Source organism: Lissotriton vulgaris, chromosome 5, assembly GCF_964263255.1.
Source record: "Lissotriton vulgaris chromosome 5, aLisVul1.2, whole genome shotgun sequence".
In the NCBI taxonomy this organism is placed as follows: Eukaryota; Metazoa; Chordata; class Amphibia; order Caudata; family Salamandridae; genus Lissotriton; species Lissotriton vulgaris.
Genome location: NC_141693.1, coordinates 1,009,900,040 through 1,009,920,928, shown reverse-complemented (window position 1 = coordinate 1,009,920,928; position 20,889 = coordinate 1,009,900,040). Strand labels below are relative to the sequence as shown.

Below are 20,889 nucleotides of genomic sequence, written 5' to 3'. Positions count from 1 at the left end.
CTTATCTCAATTTTGGAAGACCGTTCGATGAAAGTCTTGTTAAAGTTTTCCAGAGTCAAATTGCGCCATGGCCTTTTGTATTTCCCATTTTTAGGGCTCGCACTGCGACGCAATCGCGAAGCGATTGTCGCTGTGGAGCCCTAATGTAATCAGTTTAGCTTTCAAGGACTAACAAGACTTGGGGCAAGAGACTGGCATGCGCACGCAGCCTGCCGGAATCGGATCAGGTCGCGCGCTCCAATTCCGGCAGGCACCTCAGTCACCATGGATCACGCACGCACACAGACACACACACACGAGCGCACACATACAGACACACACCACACCTCCCAAGCCCCCCCCCCCGCCGCCCCCACGCACACGAGCGCACACACACACAGACAATCCTCCCCGCCGCCCCCCGCCCACACATACAAAGACCCTTCCCCCCCCCCCCCCCCCCCCCCCCTAACCCTACTCTCCGCATCGCCGAACTCTGCAGCCTCCGCGGGGCTCTCTGCCGTATTCTACGCATCAGAGGTGAGAAAGTGCACTGTGTTAATGTGTCTGCTGCAGAGGGTCACAGGTCTGAATCCCGGCGCGGCCGCATAATAACACCGTTGTACTCCAAATGTACGAGTGCTGTGAAAGCAGAGGCTTTTGCTGCCATGCTATGCTCAATAAATCGACCTTGGAGAAATATGCCGGGGGGGTGCGTGTTGAGAGGAAATGGGCGGGGCTCGCGCGGCAGACATACTCTCGTTGCGGCGGACCATCCCAACTCATTGGGGCCGAGCCACAAAAGCATTTATGTGTGTGTATGTGCCCGGAAATGTCCAACTCTCTCTTATATATCAGTACAAGTGGAAAGAGGGCACAGTGACGGTCCTTTATACTTGTGCTAGTTGCATATGTATAATCCTTGAATATTCCGTTTCATTCCCATTCAGGTGTTTTGCAGGCTATTCACAAAGTCATTTAAGAGCACTGCTTTAAATACTCCAACCCGGTGGTGCGAATACGTCGTCATGTGTCTGTGCATTTGTTTTCACGAAATGACCCTGTGTACAGCACGTACATTAACTCAGAACAGGCCCAAGTCCCTGCATGAGCTGAAGACAGAAAAACGCTGTCATATTGAGAGGTAATCACCGCTCTGTGCTGTTCGAGCTGTGCAGACTGCAGCTCACGCACTAACTGAGACTCTCCCAAATCATGTAAGTGTTGTAGAAAGGGCACTTTCTTCAAGAAATGCAGGTGCAACCCGTGCCTGTGCTCTGCAGTGAACGGCATGCCTCGCTGAGCTCTGTGGAGTGAATGTCACCCCCTTACCCCCTTCTTCCCCCGGTCCAGCCTGCTTCCCTGTAAAGGAAAGGGAGCTGCAGCTAAAGCCACACTGGCCCCTTTCAGATGTAGGGGCGCCACTCTGTCCAAGGAGGCAGACCTACATAAGCACAGAGCTACGTCACTGTGCAGGAAGCTGCACTGACATCAGAGGTGGCCAAAGAGAAATGGCTAAAGATGTTTATTTAGAAGTGAAGACAATTCAAAGTAGCTGCTGATCAATTCAGACATTGCAAAGGGAAGTTAAGAGGAGCTCAAAAAGGGCACTCTCCCACACAAACACACACAGCTCTGACACCGCAGACTCACTCTCGCACACGCAGACACGCAGTTCCTCACCCTCACACCCCCTCACACACACGCTCACCCTCACACCTCCTCACCCTCACACCTCCTCACCCTCACACCTCCTCATCCCCTCACCCCCGTCACCTTTACCCTGTCACCATCACCCTCCCTCACACCCTCCCTCACACCCTCTCACCCTCCCTCAAACCCCATCACAACCCCACACCCTCACAACCCCATACTCACCCTCCCTCACCCTCACACCCCCTCACACACCCTCACACCCCTTCACCCTCACACCCCTTCACCCTCACACACCCTCTCCCTCACACACCCTCTCCCTCACACCCCCTCTCCCTCACACCCCCTCTCCCTACACACCCTCTCCCTCACACACCCTCTCCCTCACACACCCTCTCCCTCACACACCCTCTCCCTCACACACCCTCACCCTCACACACCCTCACCCTCACACCCCCTCACCCACCCTTACACCCTCACACCCTCACTCACCCCCAAACCCCCTCACCCCCTCACCCCCCCTCACCCTCACCCACCCTCATCCCCTCACACACCTTCACTCTCACACACTTTCACTCACACACCCTCACACCCCTTGCCCTCACAAACACTCACTCACACACCCTCACCCTCACACCCCCTCACCCTCACACCCCTCACACCCTCACCCACCCACACGCTCACTCACACATCCTCACCAGCATAGCATAAAAAAACCTAGCATAACATAACATAACATAGCAAAACATAACAAAGCATAGCATAGCATACCAAAACACAACAAAACATAGCATAGCAAATCAAAACATAGCATAGCAAAACAAAGCATAGCATAATAAAACACAACAAAACAGCATAGCATAACAAAGCATAGCAAAGCAAAACATAGCATAACATAACAAAACATAGCATAGCATAACAAAACACAGCATATCATAGCATAACAAAGCATATCATAGCATAACAAATCAAAGCATAGGATAGCAAAACAAAACATAGCATACAGCATCTCTCAGTACCACCACAGCATCACTCAGGGGCACCACAACATCACTATGCGCTACCACAGCATCACTGAACGCCACAGCATCACTCGTTGGCCATCACATCACTCAGCGCCACCACAGCATCAATTTGTCCAACCATTCAACAACACCTGGTTCAAATATGTTCTCTCAATGTTTCAAGCTTTATTACAAATGTAACAAAAAGATGTTAATATTTTACTTCTGTTCTTGGATTTTCGTCACAATAAAATACATTGAACATAATCTTCACAAAAGTTATTTAGAAAACTTTAAGCTATTGCCATTATAAATTACTATAACGTTTATTTAAGTATTAATTATTGAGAAAAAAATTGAAAGCCATTGTTATTTGTAATATCAATACATGTAAGTCACGTAAATACAGGACATATTGCATTACAAATGCTATAGATGTCACATTTGTGAAAGTTATAACTATTGGCATTGTAAATGACAAAGCTATTAATTTCGCCATTTTCAAAAACAAAACATAAATAAAAAATGTCATTTACAATACCAATAGCTCAAACTTTCCTAATGCGAGACCTATTGCATTGCAAATGCTTGTTATATGTGGGATTGGCCCAATATTTTGGTACTGATTGAAGTTGTAAGGAAAATTGAACCTAATAGTGGTCTGACCAGACCAGGGGCAGTGGCTGCGATACTCTCAGGTGTTCTGAGTTGGTATAGATAATGTCTAGGGTGTGGCCCGCCGAATGTGTGGGCCCTGACACCATCTGACTGAGTCCGATATCGTTCAGATTCGAGAAGAGCGTCATTATCTCTGGGTTATCTTCTTCCTCTCCATAGAAATTAGAATTCCCCAGTAAGATAAAATTGCTGGAGTTTACGGCCTGCATGGCAATGAGTTCTGTCAGGGCCGTGGAAAAATTAGATTTGGATTTGGGACCCGGTGGTCGGTAGAGCAAGGCCCCATCCCAGGAAATTGTAGGGGACACTAACACTTTAAAAATGCCTAATTCCATTGCGTCATTGCTAATGGACGATATCCATTTAACTTTGAGATAATTTTTAAAGGCAATTCCTATGCCTCCTCCTGTCGTTCCCTTTCTATCAATTTGGATACATTTGTAATTCGTTGGTATGGCTATATTGATGGCCGGTATGTTAGTGGGGTTTAGCCAGGTCTCTGTAAAAAAGCATAGGTCTGGGGAGAGGGTGGAGATCATGTCCCAGATCTCTATTGAGTGTCTTACAAGGGAGCGAACGTTACATAAAATATGGGTAAGATTCAGATGGTCATTTAATAGATCTACCTGTGGTGGGTCCCTTGTGGGCAATTCCCCTTGTAGGCTTTGGAATCTGCATGTGCTGCATGATAAAGGACCTTCCAGTGTGGTTGGGAAGGTGCAGCAGCATTTCCCGCCCCCCCCCCCCCCCCCCCCCCCCCCCCCCATAGGTTTTTTGGGCATGCTGAGTCCTATTGCCCGAAGGGCTGCTCCTGAGTGCGAGTGGGATCTAGGTGTTTGGTCACTCAAGGTGGGCATAATAGACCATCTTTTATTCCCCCCCTCACAAATGTTTTTACATTTTCTACTCTAAGTGCACCTACGATCCATAATAAATTCCTAAGATGCACTTCTACAGAGTTATCTAGACCCGAACCCAGACCCAATAAATTCTCTGTCTGGTTTTCCGGGCTTTTTATTGTTTCCCTATCACTGGCTCACTACTGTTGCAACCTTGGGTAAGAACCTCCTGGTGGAGGCTGCATAACTCAACGACCCAAGGATTATGCACACACGTGACCTGTACAGCGGAGAATCAAGATATACCGCTTGAATACCACCTTACCCATCACGTGCATGAGGGTCTTTTACATTGGGACGTCCGGCCGTAACTCCTGCAGACCTAAGGTTGTACAGGACAAGTGATCCTTTCTCTCTTGATTAGTATATAATAGATCGGGCAGCATCTCCCGCCGCCCGTCGCGATCTGGCGCAGATGGGCTTGCCTTTGGCGCGCCGCCGGCGCTTCCGCTTCGCGTCCGGGCAGGTGTCGTCATTTTGTAGGGGGAGATTAGGTCAGGTGGAGTCCCGACAGCTAGTCTGCCGACCCTGCACCCTCCCAAGATGGCATCTCCTTCCTTACCCGGTCCTTCCCAGTCTCCACACAGCCCCGAACTCGGTTGAAACGGAGAAACGGGAGGATCGGGGATATCCGGCGCAGGTAAGCAGTTTACTGGGCAAAAGCGGGCACAAAATATAATTGTTGCAGAGTGCAAATTAAAATCAAGTATTCTGACTTTAAGGTGAGTTTTAAAAATCGCGCTATAGCGGGGTCCCGGCTTCCGCCTCAGGAGTCCCCAAAGGTGCTGGCGAGTGCTATGGCCTGCAATTTATAGCTATCGGCCAGGTGGAGTCCCGACAGCTAGTCCGCCGACCCTTAGTCACAGTTTTTCAACAGCAACAATCTCTGCAAGCCAGAGTGTTCATGAGACTAATAGGCATGATGGCATCTTGCATCTTCATAGTACCATAAGCAAGACTGCAAATGCGTCCGTTACAGGAATGTCTAGCACAACAGCGGAAACAGGCTCAAGGTCAACTAACAGACCTGGTGTTGGTAGACAGCCGCACACATCGCTCTCTGCAGTGGAGAAACACCAAGACCGTAACAAGAGTGCGGCCGTTCCTCGAACCTGTTCCACATCTAGTGCTCACAACAGACACATCCCTCACAGAATGGGGAGCCCATCTCCTACATCATACAACTCAAGGACAATGGAACAGTCAACAAAAATTGTTCCATATCAACCATCTAGAGCTGCTAGCAATATTCTTAGCACTCAAAACATTCCAAGTACAAGTACAAAACAAAGCTGCCTTGATCCGGATGGACAACATGACAACCATGTATTATATACAAAAACAAGGGGGGACGCACTCTCTACAACTGTCCCAGCTCGCACAGAACATTTGGAGATGGGCCATTCCACAAAATATATATCTGTTGGCAGAGCACCTTCCAGGTGTTCACAATCAGATAGCAGATCTCTTGAGTCGGCAGACACAACAAATTCACGAATGGGAACTACATCAGCAGGTTCTTTAACCATTCTTTCACAATTGGGGTCATCCAGACATAGATCTGTTTGCCACACAAAACGCAAAATGCCAACCTTGATCGCCAGGTTTCCACACCCGCTGTCAAAGGGCAAAGCGATATGGATGAACTGGTCAGGCAGATTTGCGTATGCTTTTCCGCCACTACCACTAGTAGTATGCAAGCTCAGACAACAGTCTCTCAAACTAATCCTAGTAGCTCCCACATGGGCAAGCCAGCTGTGGTTCACTACACTGCTAGAACTATCTCTAGTTCCACACCAAAAGCTACGACTGACTACATCTCTGCTCACGCAGAACCATGGAGACATCCGACATCCAGACCCAAATCAACTAAATCTGGCGTTCTGGCACATGAGGTCTTTGAGTTTGGTTATCTTAACCTACCACCAGACTGTATGAACATTATTAAGGAGGCCAGGAGACCTACTACCAGAGCTTGTTATGCTACTAAATGGAAGAGATTTGCCATTTATTGCAACAATAACCAAATTGATCCCCTGGATGCTTCCATCCAGAATATCATTTGTTACCTTTTACATTTACAAAGGTGTAACTTGGCATATTCATCCATACGCCTGCACCTTGCGGCAATTGCAGCATACTTACAAAATAGACAACATCTGTCTCTTTTCAGAGTACCTGCAATTAAAGCATTTATGGAAGGATTAAAAAGCATTATCCCATCTAGGTTGCCACCTTCTCCAGTATGGAGCCTAAATGTTGTTCTTACAAGGCTCATGGGGCCCCCTTTTGAGCCTTTACATAAATGTGAACTGCAATTCCTCACGTGGAAAACAGCTTTCCTTATTGCTATCACCTCTCTTCGAAGAGTAAGTGAAATACAAACATTTACTATACAAAAACCATTTTTACAACATCGTAACAAAGTGGTTTTAAGAATTAATCCAAAATTCCTTCCAAAAGTAATAACTCCTTTTCATTTAAACCAATCTGTAGAATTACCTGTGTTTTTCCAAAACCCAGACTCTGTGGCAGAAAGGGCTCTACACACATTAGATGTTGAGAGCTCTTCTCTACTATATAGATAGGACTAAACCTTTTCGAAAAACAAAATAACTGTTTGTGTCTTTCTCTCCACCTCATAAAGGCAGCCCCATCTCTAAAGGTGGCAATGCAAGGTGGATTGTAAAATGCATACAAATATGCTACCAAAAAGCAAAACGTACATTAACAGTTCCTCCTAGAGCGCACTCAACACGCAAACTAGGAGCCTCTATGGCTTTCTTAGGAAACATTCCCCATGAAGACATATGCAAGGCAGCAACATGGTCTATAACACACACCTTCACTAAACACTATTGTGTTGATGTGCAAGCCTAGCAGCAAGCTGCAGTAGGCCAAGCTGTCCTTAAAACTCTCTTTCAAACTACTGCAACAGATACAGGTGACCACCGCTAGGGGAGACACTGCTGCACAATCAATGCTAAGTGTACAATCTGCAGCTCATATGCCTCGAACGGAAAATGCTACTTACCAGTATGCATCTGTTCTTGGCATGTAGAGCTGCAGAGTTGTACATGCCCTCCCGCCTCCCCGGGACCTGTATCTGTTCCAGTTTCACCTTACTTAGATGCACACGCATGGACATCTTTTTTCTTTACTTATACTAAATCCATCCTTTCCCATCATGGCGAAAAACAATCTAAGGATGGAGCCGATGCCCATGCGCACTATCGTCCAAGGGAGGAGTCACCTATCTCGTGACTACAAAGACTTCTTCCAAGATGACAACAATATGCAATCATCCGAGCCCAACACCAGGTGGCGATCTAATGCTAAGTGTACAACTCTGCAGCTCTACTTGCCAAGAACCGGTGCATACTGGTAAGTAGCATTTTCCTCTTGACCTGTTGGTCAAGTCTGATTGGCCTGGTTGCCAAGCATTTATAGGTATTTGGATTGAAGCCAAAAATGCTTATAATATTTTCACCTTTGCTTAATTTTTTTTCTTTTTTCTGTCTCACAGTAGTGTCTGTTTCTTAAGAAAGTGCCCTGAATAAAGGGTTTAATGTTCCCATTAGGGTTTCTTTCTTCCTTGCTTCAGAGCCTGTCTCCCATTTTGGCACTTTTATTCCTCCATGAGGCTCAATACTTGTGTAGCTGTTGGGGCACTGGTTAATAACCCAAGCCAAGGGTGATCTTCCCCGATCTCTCGGAGAGAGAGAAAACAGAATGAGATTCTTTGTTATTCCGGAGAAAAGGGCAAATCAAAAGAGAAGTGAACTGGTTAAATGAGAAGTAAAACCATGTGAAGATAGATGCCATGTTCACCATTAATGGACTGTTTAGTTGTACCTTTTTAGGTCGAGGACCGTCGCACTGCGTAGCCCGAGATTTAATGTTTCTTAGAGGGGGCTTGAAACCCGCCCCTCTTCTCAATTGGCTGGCCTAGTAAATGCTGGCCAGCCATTGGAGGAGAGGGGCGTCACTCGGTTCAAGCCCCGTCTTTTTCGGATTCGGTGGCGTGTTTTTTGCGTTCTTTCTATCTATGACGTCATTCGTCACTCCGCAAAAAACACGCCCGATTCCGAAAATTTCAGACCTTTGCGGCAGCCATTTTTTTTTTTTTTTGTCGTCAGGAACAGCCCCGCTGCCATTCCAGGTACGTTTTTATTATTTTCTTGTTTCTTAGTGTCAAGCAATTACCGCCTTCTCATCTATCAGGAATGTTATACCTGGCACCACCACCGTCGGCAAAGACAAGTCGGTTCATGAGCGACCCTGTCATCTAATCGTGAAGGGTAATTTCTAGTCCCTCGTTCGAGTTGGCACTAGCAGGCTTACGGCTGCCTGACTCTAATATGGCCGCCTTTGGTCTCTGCTGGTTTAATACTACCAGTCCCGTTATTCCTGTCCTTCGTTTGTGTTGCCTGGACGTCTGTACTTTTTCAACATTTGCTATTGCTAGTATGCAAGTGTGCCGTAGAGCGTGTCGGCTGTGCAGGTTTATGGCAGCTCGGCCCCCAGAGGAGAAAGAGTGGAAGAGCTGGAGAGGTCACCGGGGAAGGAGAGGTGGTAGCGTCTCGCTCCCTGTCTCGCCATGTTGCGCTTGTGCCTCCGGCTGCAGCCCTGCTTGCGCTGCGCGGCCCCCTGGAGCACCCCGTCTGCCTGGTCCCGCCGCTACCATTTCGGCCGTCCCGTATGGTGCACTCTGCGAGCAGCCCAAACCCGAGGACGGGAGGGTAGGCAGCTATGGGGGAAGCCGGAGGCACCGAGGACAGCGCTGGGAAGCAGGTGGTACAGCCTCCGAGTCTGGAGCATAATTCATGCCAGAGGAGGGCAAGGGTCCCAGAGCCTTCCAAGCGAGGATAAACAAGGGCACTGAGCCTAACAGAAAGGAACAGAGGTCATGGTTACTGCCACTGGCACTTAGTGAACGGAGTAAGCGAGGACCCACAATGGTATGGGGAGGGCACAGTATCCACCAGGACAACTACAGCCCAGAGTTCTCTTGCAGCTCCCCAGGGACACACCTAAAAGAGTGTCCAACTTAACATTATCATTTCTCATTACACTTTCCGTAGGTGGAGAGTGAGACATTGCTTGCATGGAGATTTAAGAAGTTGTTTGCTTGTTGGTGGAGTAGGCAAGTAGTGGAGCAATTTTTTTGAGGTCTTTACTGCTCCCAGCGAGAGCCCATTAGGGCAGGATGACCTGAAAACAAGTGTGAGGCCCCCAGTGGTCCGGGCGCTCTCACGTTAATTAAAGCCAGCCCCTTGCACGCGAGCAGGCGGCGCGGCCTAGTGTGAGCCGGGATCTGAGCAGGAGGTCGTTAGCAGCAGCAGCAGAGTCACCGCCCCCTGTCTCCTCCCTGACGCCGTACTTGTAGTGATTAGCCCTGGTGACCTCTGAGGCTCATCATTTCCTGACAGCAAATCCACGCTTGTGAGGCGTGCAACACCCTTTCTGTTGTTTGTTTGGATTCTGCCCCCACTCAGGTTTGCCCCAGAGTTCATGTTTCCGTGCCACAGTGAAGCGACACCCGTTTGTGAAGGATGTTCAGAAGCCACAGGGTCTGGTTGCAGTACTGACATCAGGCGCATGTACAGCACGCTGTTTGATCCTTGGCTTGACTTGAGTTTAAGACTAAGATGCAGGCGAACTCTGGGGGTAAAGTGGAGTCACACGAGAAGGGCAGGCGTGCTGTCAGCTGCCATGGACGTTTAAGTTCTGTGTACGCTCAAGTAGAAGTCATTATGTAACATCGCCCCTGACGAGGCGTGGCGGCTTTTTCGGACAGCCGGAGTAGGGTTTTGTAATTTAGATGTGTTTTGACTATGTGGGCAGATCCGGACTGACCATTCTGCCGCCCTGGTATTTAAACGTCTGACAGCAGGCTAGGTGGTTGCTTTCAGAGGTGGAAGGGCTCCCGAGAACAATGGCCTTATTTTAGCACCAACCTCCCGCGGGGTAGGGCTAGAGTGATCGTTTTCTTCAGTGTTGATTTTGGTTTTTAGCCAGACACTGGCTATGGGGTCCGTCTTTTTAGCCTTATGGATTTGTACAGAACATGATATATCTTTGTAAATTATGTACCTTTCCTCCGTCACAGATTACAACATAATGTAGGAACGTATTGCAACATTAGGCTAATGAAAGGCTGGGGAAACCTGAAGTTCTAACCTGTACTATGCAGTTTGCATTCAGCTCTTTAATCAATCGGTCAGTATTTAAGCGCCACTACTCACCTGTAAGGGTCTCAAGGAGGTGGGGGTCAACATTTCCTTCGGGGCACTGAGGTTAATCGCAGAGCCAGGTCTTGACACCCTTCCTGAATTGGGTCAGCGACGGGTTCTGTGTGTGTGGGGCTCTGTGTGTGTGTGTGTGTGTGTGTGTGTGTGTGGGGGGGGAGGGGGCGGGCTCTGTGTGTGTGTGTGGGGGCTCTGTGTGTGTGTGGGGGGGGGCTCTGTGTGTGGGGGGGGGCTCTGTGTGTGTGTGGGGGGGGGGCTCTGTGTGTGTGGCTTTCTGTGTGTGTGGCTCCGTGTCCGCGAATACTTCTACTACTCTCTAATGCTCACCTATTGCCATTGTAAATGACAATACCATTTATTTTTGTTTAAAGAAAAAGTCATGAGCAATGCCAATAGCTCTACCTTTAATAATGCCGAGACCATTGCATTGTAAATGCTTGGTTCGAGGCATATGGGCTGCAGATGGTACATTATGAATAGATCGCCATCTGGTGTTGGGCTCGGATGATTGCACTTTGTTTTTCTCTTGGAGAGTCTTTTGTATGTTGGTGACTCCTCCCTTAGTTGGTAGTGCGCATGGGCATCGGCTCCATCCTTAGATTGTTTTTTTCCGCCATCGGGTTCGGATGAAGATCGAGACGCTCCAGATCAACTTCAGAAGAAAGTGATTTTTCGGCGCGTATTCCCTTTCCAATTCGACGGTATTGTTAGCGAACGCGTTCTTTTCCATTCCGACGCGTTACAAATTTAAAATAGAAGAGAAAAACTTGGATCTACGTCGAGGAACAGGAGACCTTTCTCGACGCAGTCAAGCCCGGAGTCCATGGAAAGGACTCCATTCAAAAAATGTCCATCGTGTGGTGCTAAGTTCCCACACAAGGACCTACACGAGGTGTGCAACCTCTGTCTATCGCCTGAACACGAATCCAGGGACTGCGAAGCCTGCGCAGCATTCTCCTCCAAGCTAACGATTAGAAATCGTCGAGCTCGAAGACACGAGGCTTCCAGAATGCAGGCGGAGACAATCCCGGAGCTGTTCGGAGACGAACAAATCGAGGAAGAAGAGGACCAGTCGGGGTCGGAAGGGGACCAGTCGGAGGTTGAAGAACTCTTCGAGCAACAAACCGTGAGTGACGACGTCCCCTTACCGAAAAACCGACCCCGTGCGGTGACGACCCCGCCCTCGGGCCCGGTCAAACCGCTGAAAAAAGTTTCCGACGCCCCACCTTCGGGCCCGGCAACGAAACCGAAACTGAAACCGAAACACTCGGAATCCCACCACGTCGGATCCGAGAAAAGGGCGTCATCGACTTCGACACCGAGGCTGCATACAAAGGGGAGCTCGGTATCGAAACATTCCATGTCGAAAAAGAAATATGATGTATCGCCCAAAAGACACTCGATACCCAAAAAGTCGGAATCGAACAGACATTCGGTGTCGAAAACAGAAGGATCTGAAGATCGAAAACAAAAACAGCTCTCGGAACCAGGACCCTCGGTACCGATTCAAGAGCAACAAACAGATCCCAAACAAAAGATCTTGTTTATTGACCCACAAACTGGGAAAGTGGTCACGAAGAAGAGAAAGAGTGAACAGTCAGAAGATAAACCTCTTCCTTCAAAAAAGAGAACAATGGGGACGAACATAACTCCTCCTGCTTCTCCTCGTCCTAGAGACACACCCTCTTCTCCTATTCCTCACAATAGGCCACATATTCCTACACCCTCCACACCAAGACCAGCTACACCTCAGTCAGATGTAGACAGTGATATAGGGGAGGGAGAACCTCAAGGGGATGACGAATCTATCCCAGATGAGGAAGATCCATGGGAAAATTACGATGTAAGGTCAGATGAGGACAACGACCCAGAGCTATACCCCTCAAAGCCTTCACCACCTGATGATAACACAGGTTTTGTGCAGCTCATTAATAGGGCAGCAAAATATCACAAACTAGATATGCACACAGAACCTCAGATAGAGGATTTCTTGTTAGAGACTCTACCTAGTGCACAGAGAACATCAGGTACTCTTCCTATGCTAAAGGGTCTTCTCACTCACACAGAAGAAATATTCGAAAACCCAGTGAGAGCCAGGGTGTTAAACCCAAGAATCGATAAAAAATACAAAGCGGCTCCAAAGGACCCAATATTTATTAGAGGGCATGTACCTCTAGACTCGCTGGTGGTCTCAAACGCTCGTAAAAGAGCAAACTCATTATCTACAGGAGAGGCTCCTCCACCAGATAAAGAGTCGAAGTTAATAGATGCATCAGGCAAAAGAGTAGCATCACAGGCAGCGAATAGCTGGCGTATAGCTAATACACAAGCACTACTCGCACGTTACGACAGGGCACATTACGATGAGTTAGAGAAACTTCTCATACATCTTCCAAAAGAACATCAGAAGAAGGCAGACCAATTAATACAGGAAGGTAAAATAATAACCAATACTTCCATTAAGTGTGCATTAGACGCAGCAGACACTGCAGCAAGGTCTATTAACACTAGTGTCATGCTAAGAAGGCACGCATGGCTTAGAATCTCAGGATTCAAACAAGAAGTTCAAACAGCCCTATTGAACAGACCATTTGATCAGAAGACATTGTTTGGTTCAAGTACAGACGAGACATTAGAAAAGATGAAGAAAGATATGTAAACGGCTAAGTCAATGGGAGCATTGCAACAGCCAACGCACAGAGGTTCCTTTCGTAGATCCACCTATAGAGGGGGCTCAAAAACACAGGAACAAATCAGCAATCCACATCTTTCACACCAACATCACCCAGAGGTAATTCAAGAGGTAATTACAGAGGTAACAACAATAAGGGTAGAGGACGCGGAAATAATAACAACCGCAATGCCTCAACACCAAAACAGTGACTTCATAGAACTCCCCCCAGACCACATAACACCGGTCGGGGGACGTCTATCACAGTTCCTACCTGTCTGGGAAAACATCACGTCAGACAAGTGGGTGAGACAAATTATCCAACATGGTTATTGCCTAGAACTCACAGCTACCCCACCAAACATCCCCCCCAAACAGCGTCCAATGAGTCAGGATCATCTGACATTGTTAAGAGAAGAAGTGCTAGCACTTCTACAAAAGCATGCAATAGAGAAGGTCCCAAAGGATCAACAAGGGACAGGAGTATACTCTCTATACTTCCTGATCCCCAAAAAGGACGGGTCCCTACGACCAATATTAGACCTCAGACCTCTCAATGCTTACATAAATTCGGAACACTTCCACATGGTCACGCTCCAACAAGTACTCCCTTTACTGAAGAAAGGGGACTTTCTTTCTACACTGGATCTAAAAGACGCTTACTTTCATATCCCAATTCACAAAGCCCACAGAAAATACCTAAGGTTTGTGTTAGAAGGACAACACTACCAGTTCAAGGTCCTTCCGTTCGGTGTCACAACAGCACCGAGAGTTTTCACAAAATGCCTAGCGGTGGTGGCAGCACACCTAAGAAGACAACAAATACATGTCTTCCCATACTTGGACGATTGGCTAATAAAGGCCAAATCAAAGGAAGAATGTCTTCACAACACACAGAAGACAATTCAACTGCTGCACCACCTAGGGTTTACGGTGAACTACAAAAAATCACACCTGCAACCAAACCAGATCCAGCAATACCTGGGGGCTACAGTAGACACAGAAAAGGCAATAGCATACCCCAACCCACTCAGAGTACAGACAATGGTCAGGTTAATACAAAGATTTCAACCACAACACTCACTACCAGCACAAGTGTTTATGCAACTATTAGGCATGATGTCCTCTTGCATACTGCTAATACCACATGCCAGACTACAAATGCGCCCACTACAAGAGTGTCTAGCGACACAGTGGAATCAGGCTCAAGGTCAGATTACAGATCTGGTGTTGGTAAACGACCGGACGTATCACTCTCTGAAGTGGTGGAACACAGAAAACATTTCCAAGGGACGGTCGTTCCTAGAGCCAATTCCACAAGTGATAATAACAGCGGACGCATCGCTCTCCGGATGGGGAGCGCATATGGACAAATACACAGTACAGGGGAAGTGGAGTGCGCAGCAAAAGAAACTGCACATCAACTACCTAGAACTATTAGCAATATTTCTAGCACTAAAAGCTTTCCAAATGCAAATAACAAACAAGGCAGTCCTGATCAGAACAGACAACATGACTGCAATGTATTATATTCAAAAGCAGGGGGGGACACACTCTCTCCAACTGTCCAAACTAGCACAGGACATATGGAGATGGGCCATTCCTCAAAAAATCTACCTGTTAGCGGAACACCTACCAGGAATTCAAAATCAAATAGCAGACATCCTAAGCAGACAGTCAGAACAAGTTCACGAATGGGAACTGCACGACCAAATACTACAGCCATTCTTCCAAAAATGGGGGCAACCAGAGATAGATCTGTTTGCAAATCATCAGAACGCAAAATGCAAACAATTCGCATCCAGGTACCCACACCAAAGGTCCCAGGGCAATGCACTGTGGATAAATTGGTCCAACAAATTTGCTTACGCGTTCCCTCCTCTACCACTAATTCCATTACTGGTGAGGAAACTGCAGCAACACTCAATGACAATGATACTAGTGGCACCCACGTGGGCAAGACAGCCGTGGTTCACCACGCTGCTACAACTCTCACAAGTACCACATCAAAAGCTAAGGTTATTACCCATGCATCTTACACAGAACCATGGAGAAATAATGCACCCAGATCCCAAACAACTGAACCTAGCGATCTGGCTCCTGAGGTCATAGAGTTTGGATATTTAGATTTACCACCAGAATGCATGGAAATCATTAAACAGGCAAGACGTCCTACCACCAGAGCATGCTATGCAGCAAAATGGAAGAGGTTTGCTATACACTGTAACAGTAAGCACATCAACCCTCTGGACGCATCCACTAAACAAATCATTTGCTATTTATTACACTTACAGCAATGTAATCTAGCATATACCTCTATTAGGGTTCATCTAGCAGCCATAGCGGCGTACCTACAAAACAGGCAACACCTGTCACTGTTTAAAGTACCAGCAATTAAAGCTTTCATGGAAGGACTCAAAAGAGTCATTCCACCAAGAAGACCACCTTCCCCAGTCTGGAATCTCAACATAGTGCTTACCAGACTAATGGGGCCACCCTTTGAACCTATGCATAGGTGTGAAATACAATTCCTCACATGGAAGGTGGCCTTCCTCATAGCTATCACGTCACTTAGAAGAGTAAGTGAACTGCAGGCTTTTACGATTCAAGAACCATTTATGCAGCTACACCAAAATAAAGTGGTTCTTAGAACAAACCCAAAATTCTTACCAAAGGTTATCTCTGCATTCCACATCAATCAGTCAGTGGAATTACCGGTTTTCTTTCCAAAACCACAAACAGTAGCAGAAAGAGCCCTACATACACTGGATGTTAGGAGGGCCATATTGTACTATATAGAGAGAACACAAACTTTCAGAAAGACAAAACAGCTATTTGTTGCGTTTTCTCCCACACATAAAGGCAATCCCATCTCCAAAACGGGCATTGCCAGATGGATTGTAAAATGCATTCAAATATTCTACTTAAAGGCAAAGAGAACATTAACTGTTCCTCCTAGAGCTCACTCTACACGTAAACTAGGAGCATCTATGGCATTTCTGGGAAACATTCCACTAGATGAAATATGCAAAGCGGCTACCTGGGTTACACCGCACACTTTCACAAAACACTATTGTGTAGATGTGCATGCAACACAACAAGCTAGAGTGGGACAAGCAGTATTAAAAACATTGTTTCAGACAGTTGCAACAGACACGGGCGACCACCGCTAGGGAGAGAACTGCTGTATAGTCTATTCATAATGTACCATCTGCAGCCCATATGCCTCGAACGGAATATGCTACTTACCAGTATGCATCTGTTCTTGGCATAGAGGGCTGCAGAGTGGTACATGCCCTCCCAGCCTCCCCGGAAACCTGTGTCTGTTCCAACATTATCTTATTTAGATACACTTACATGGGCACTCTTATCTGTATTCTACTATACTACTCCATCTAACCCTACTATGGCAAAACAATCTAAGGATGGAGCCGATGCCCATGCGCACTACCAACTAAGGGAGGAGTCACCAACATACAAAAGACTCTCCAAGAGAAAAACAAAGTGCAATCATCCGAGCCCAACACCAGATGGCGATCTATTCATAATGTACCACTCTGCAGCCCTCTATGCCAAGAACAGATGCATACTGGTAAGTAGCATATTCCTTATCTGTTTTTGTTGGTGAGAGGAATAGTCTTGGCCCAAGTTTCTTTTAACACTTTAATTATATTTCAACCAGAAGAGAATTCTGTACATAGTATTCTCCAGGTGCAATCTTGATATGCATTCACAGTACTACATTTATATATTTTTGCAGCATAAATGCTTTTCTGTATTCCCATGCTGTGGATTATTCATCTCTGGTGGTTGGGTCTGAAATCCTGTCTCTTCTTCTTCTTTTCTTTTATCGTGGGAGTCATTGACCACCGCTTGGTGGTAAGTGTAAAGTCTATCTCTGATGTGACATCAGTCAGGCACCCAGAAGTCCCTATACGTGGTTACCATATTCAGATTCTTTTTCTTGCTGATGGGTCTGGAAGTTCACTAGAGGAGCTCCGGAGAATCTTGGACGAACCGGAGAAAATACAGAGACCTCTCACAGGATAACACCAAAGATCGCCAGAGACCATGAGAAACATCCAAGAGCAGAGAAAGGGGAGCCTTCTTAGCAACGACTGTGGACGGTGGTGGTGTACATCATGTGGCCGCAGAATGCAGAGGAGGAAGGCAGCTAATGTACATGGAAAATGCTCCTTTAAATTCTGCACCAACTGCCACCACAAGATCGCACAGAAAGATTCCACATGAGGTCTGCACCCAGAGTGTCCCGAAGTACTACAGCAATGAGGACTGCGAAGCCTGCGCCAATTTTGTGCTAAAGACTCTCAAGGCAGAAATCAAAAAATGCCTAGCACACCACACCACAGCTAGCAACTAGAAGACAAAAGAATACCTGAAAGACCTGGGCTCCTCCAGCGAGGAAGAGTAGAATGTCCAGGAGGCCGAACTGGTGCAGGGAGGAGAGTCGAACGCCAGAAGCAGCGCCATCGACGTTGCACATATGGAAGGCGCGAGGAAGGCTGGGAGAGATGCCAAAAGGAAACCGCAAAAGTTAAAGTGCCGAAAGCCTCAGATGCTTAGTCCTCGGATTCTAAGTGCTTGAAAGCTACTTCAGCATCTAAACCCCGATGACTCAAATCCAGCACAGACATAAGGAGCCGCATGGGTCCAGACCAAAGAACATTAATGGGAGCAAACATTCCAGCCAGCTCCCAGTACATACTAGCGCTCGATAAGAAGTAAACAGAAAAGGCAATAAGGCGAAAGAACTGCCAACGCCGCAAAGAAAGGGTCTCCTAAAGGGGAGTGCTGTGGAGGCTGGAATAGCGTCTCTGCAATGCAATTCCTCCCAGACCCTAAACTACCATTGTTTGTAGAGCCGGGATCTGCATGAGTCTCCCTACTAAAGTTCTACTAATGAACCTCTTCTTACTCTAGCTCAATTTTTCACAAAAAGTTTGGAGCCTCGTACCCAAATTTTTAAGTACAACCCAACTTGTTCGGAAGAAAGGCACCGCCCACAATCGACACTGAGCAAAGAACGCTTGAGGTCGAATGCAAATAACATGGACTCGAGGCCGAAACGGAGGCTCTCCTACAAAGGAGGGAGGAGTTTGATAACTCTGTGAAGACATTTTGCATCCATACAAGGCCCTCGGAACCGAGAGAGATGGAGGATGAGCAGTGGGATATCGGGAGGCCCTCAATCCAAGAGCCATATGAGGAAGAAGGGTAGGAGTTCTTTACCATTGAGGGCGACTGGCTACCAGCGGTCAAAGCCCAGAGTTCTCTAGAAGATATGTAGCAGGATATATACGCCAAGCCCCGCAAGGAGGGCGTCAACAGCTATCCATTGAAACCTTTGCAGCCATATGACCTGACCTTATACAATGGGATGAACAAGAGGGCGGGAACCGCTACAGCCACCAACAGTGGTACGAAATAAAGGGACGGATCCAGCATCTCCCAGAGGAGTTCTGGAAGTGAGCCAACACCATGATCCAAGAGGGAAGGAACCTCACAAATTCCTGCCTCAAATCAGCACTGGATGTGATGGACAATGCCAGCAGACAGCTTTCCACAGATACCACCCTCGTGAGGTACACCTGGCTGAGAGCTCATGTTTCATTCCATAGGTGCAGGCATCAGTAATCAACATGTCTTTCACAGGTGAAACCCCCTCCCCTCATAGGGACAATGGGCAGGGCAAGATTCGCACCAGCCACCCAGCACCGCCAGCAACAAGGCTTCAGCCAATAGGCTATGCAGCAGATGGCCCTCCGGCAATGGCAATTCACGGCAGGACAGCCCTTTCAAGGGCAGCCCATAGGAAGTGGGCAATCCCCAAGAGAAGGGACTCTCTTGGCCCACAGCCCCACCACAGAACACCAGTGGAGGAAAGAGTAGGAGGATTCCTCCAAGAGTGGAAGTCAATTACCACAGACATTTAGATACTCAACATAATAAAACACGTCTACTGCACAGAACTCTACAAGAAACTGCCCTCTGTCCCTACAAGGAGAAGATTATTGAGGGAACAAGAAAGCATACAACTGATGCAGAAGGTCAAGGAGCTCATCAAAAAGTGAGCCATAGAAACTGTACTACAATGGGAACGTAGATAATGGGTCTACTCTGCGTACTTGCTAGTACCAAAACAGGACCTTACACTAAGGCCAATACTGGGTCTCAATACCTAAACAAATTTAAACAAAGCGTTTTTAAATGACTACCCTGCACAGCGTAATTCCACTGCTAAAAGAAGGGGAGTGTATGGATTCTATACACCTTAAAGACATCTACCTTCACATACCAGTAAACCAGAAGCACTGGCAGTACCTGAGATTTGTCTTGGAAAAGGTACACAGCCAAATCACTGTACTCTCCTTAGGCTTAAAGTAAGCACCAAGGGTGTTCACAAAGAGCCTTGTGGCAGTGGCCGCACTCCTGAGGAGGCAAGTCGTACACATCCACCTATTCCTGGAGAACTAACTAGTAAAGGCAAGCACAAATGGCAATAACACATACAAACGGTCATCTCCACACTGGAACAGCTGGGATTCTCCATAAATCACAAGATGTCTTCTCCACACCCAGAGCAGGAGAAAGTCTTTCTAGGGCTGATCTTAAACTCTAGGTCAGCAGGTGCCTGTGCAGTACCTGAAAGAGCAAGGGCAATAACGGAGGAGGCTCACCTCTATCTGAAGGGTTAGTCTCTGACAGTGAGGATAGTAAAGAAACTACCGGGCATGCAGGCATCCTGCCTCCCACTCATACCTCAGGCAAGACTGCACATACGACCCATACAGGAATGGCTCAGCAACAAATGCTCACATGCCACGGAGACCTGGGCAGATCCAGTGGTTGTCACTGCAAAAATTCAAACAGAAATCCAGTGGTGGAACACAAGCAACATAACATTAGGGAGATCTTTCAGGTTACCCCACAGTGACCATTTAAACGGACACCATCCCACAAGGAGTGGTGAGCACACACAGACGATCTCAAGGTCTGGGAACTCTGGTGCCCAACGAATGCAGAAGAACACAAAAACATGCTCCATCTCAAGACTGTCCAGCTGGCTCTAAAAGGCTTCCAGGCGCATGTGAGGGGTCACACTGTGCTGATCCAAACAGACAACACAATAACGTTGTTCTGGCTCAACAAGCAGAGCGAACCAAATAATTCCAGCTCTCACAGCTAGCACAGGAAATATGCAAGTGGGCGATAGAACAGTGTACAGCCCTGCTGTCAGCACACCCCCAGGGAGACCAGAACATCGAAGCAGACATGCAAGCGTCTTCCACGAATGGGAACTAAACCAAGAAGTACTAGAATCAGTCTTCAGGAGATGAAGTACACCAAGCATAGACCTATTTGCAAGCCCTGAAAGCACAAAATGCAGAGACTTTGCGTCCAGATCTTCACACCAGCAGTACAAGGAGAATGCCCTGTTGATTAAACTGATCTGCAAAATTTGTGTACGTCTTTCCACCGATTTCCCCTGTTCCCAGCAGTGCTATACAAATCCAGGCAATCTGAGATGACACTCCTTTTAATCACCCTGCAGTGTGCTAGGCAGATGTGGTTCACAAAGCTAGTGGAGGCGTCTAAGGGCCATATCATGGCCCTGAGTGCATCGCAGGACCTCTTAATGCAGAACAGGAGATTATGTCACTTGAACCAGCCACAGTCAACCTGGCCTCATGGCTCCTGAGTAGCTCGGGTATGGACATCTAAGACTCCCTCCC

At 47.4% G+C, this 20,889-nt stretch overlaps 1 protein-coding gene across 1 annotated transcript in view; it reads left to right on the top strand.

Moving 5' to 3' along the window:
- Window positions 1-20,889, top strand: part of UBTD1 (ubiquitin domain containing 1) — a 290,586-nt gene that overhangs the window by 237,310 nt on the left and 32,387 nt on the right. The window lies entirely within an intron of this gene.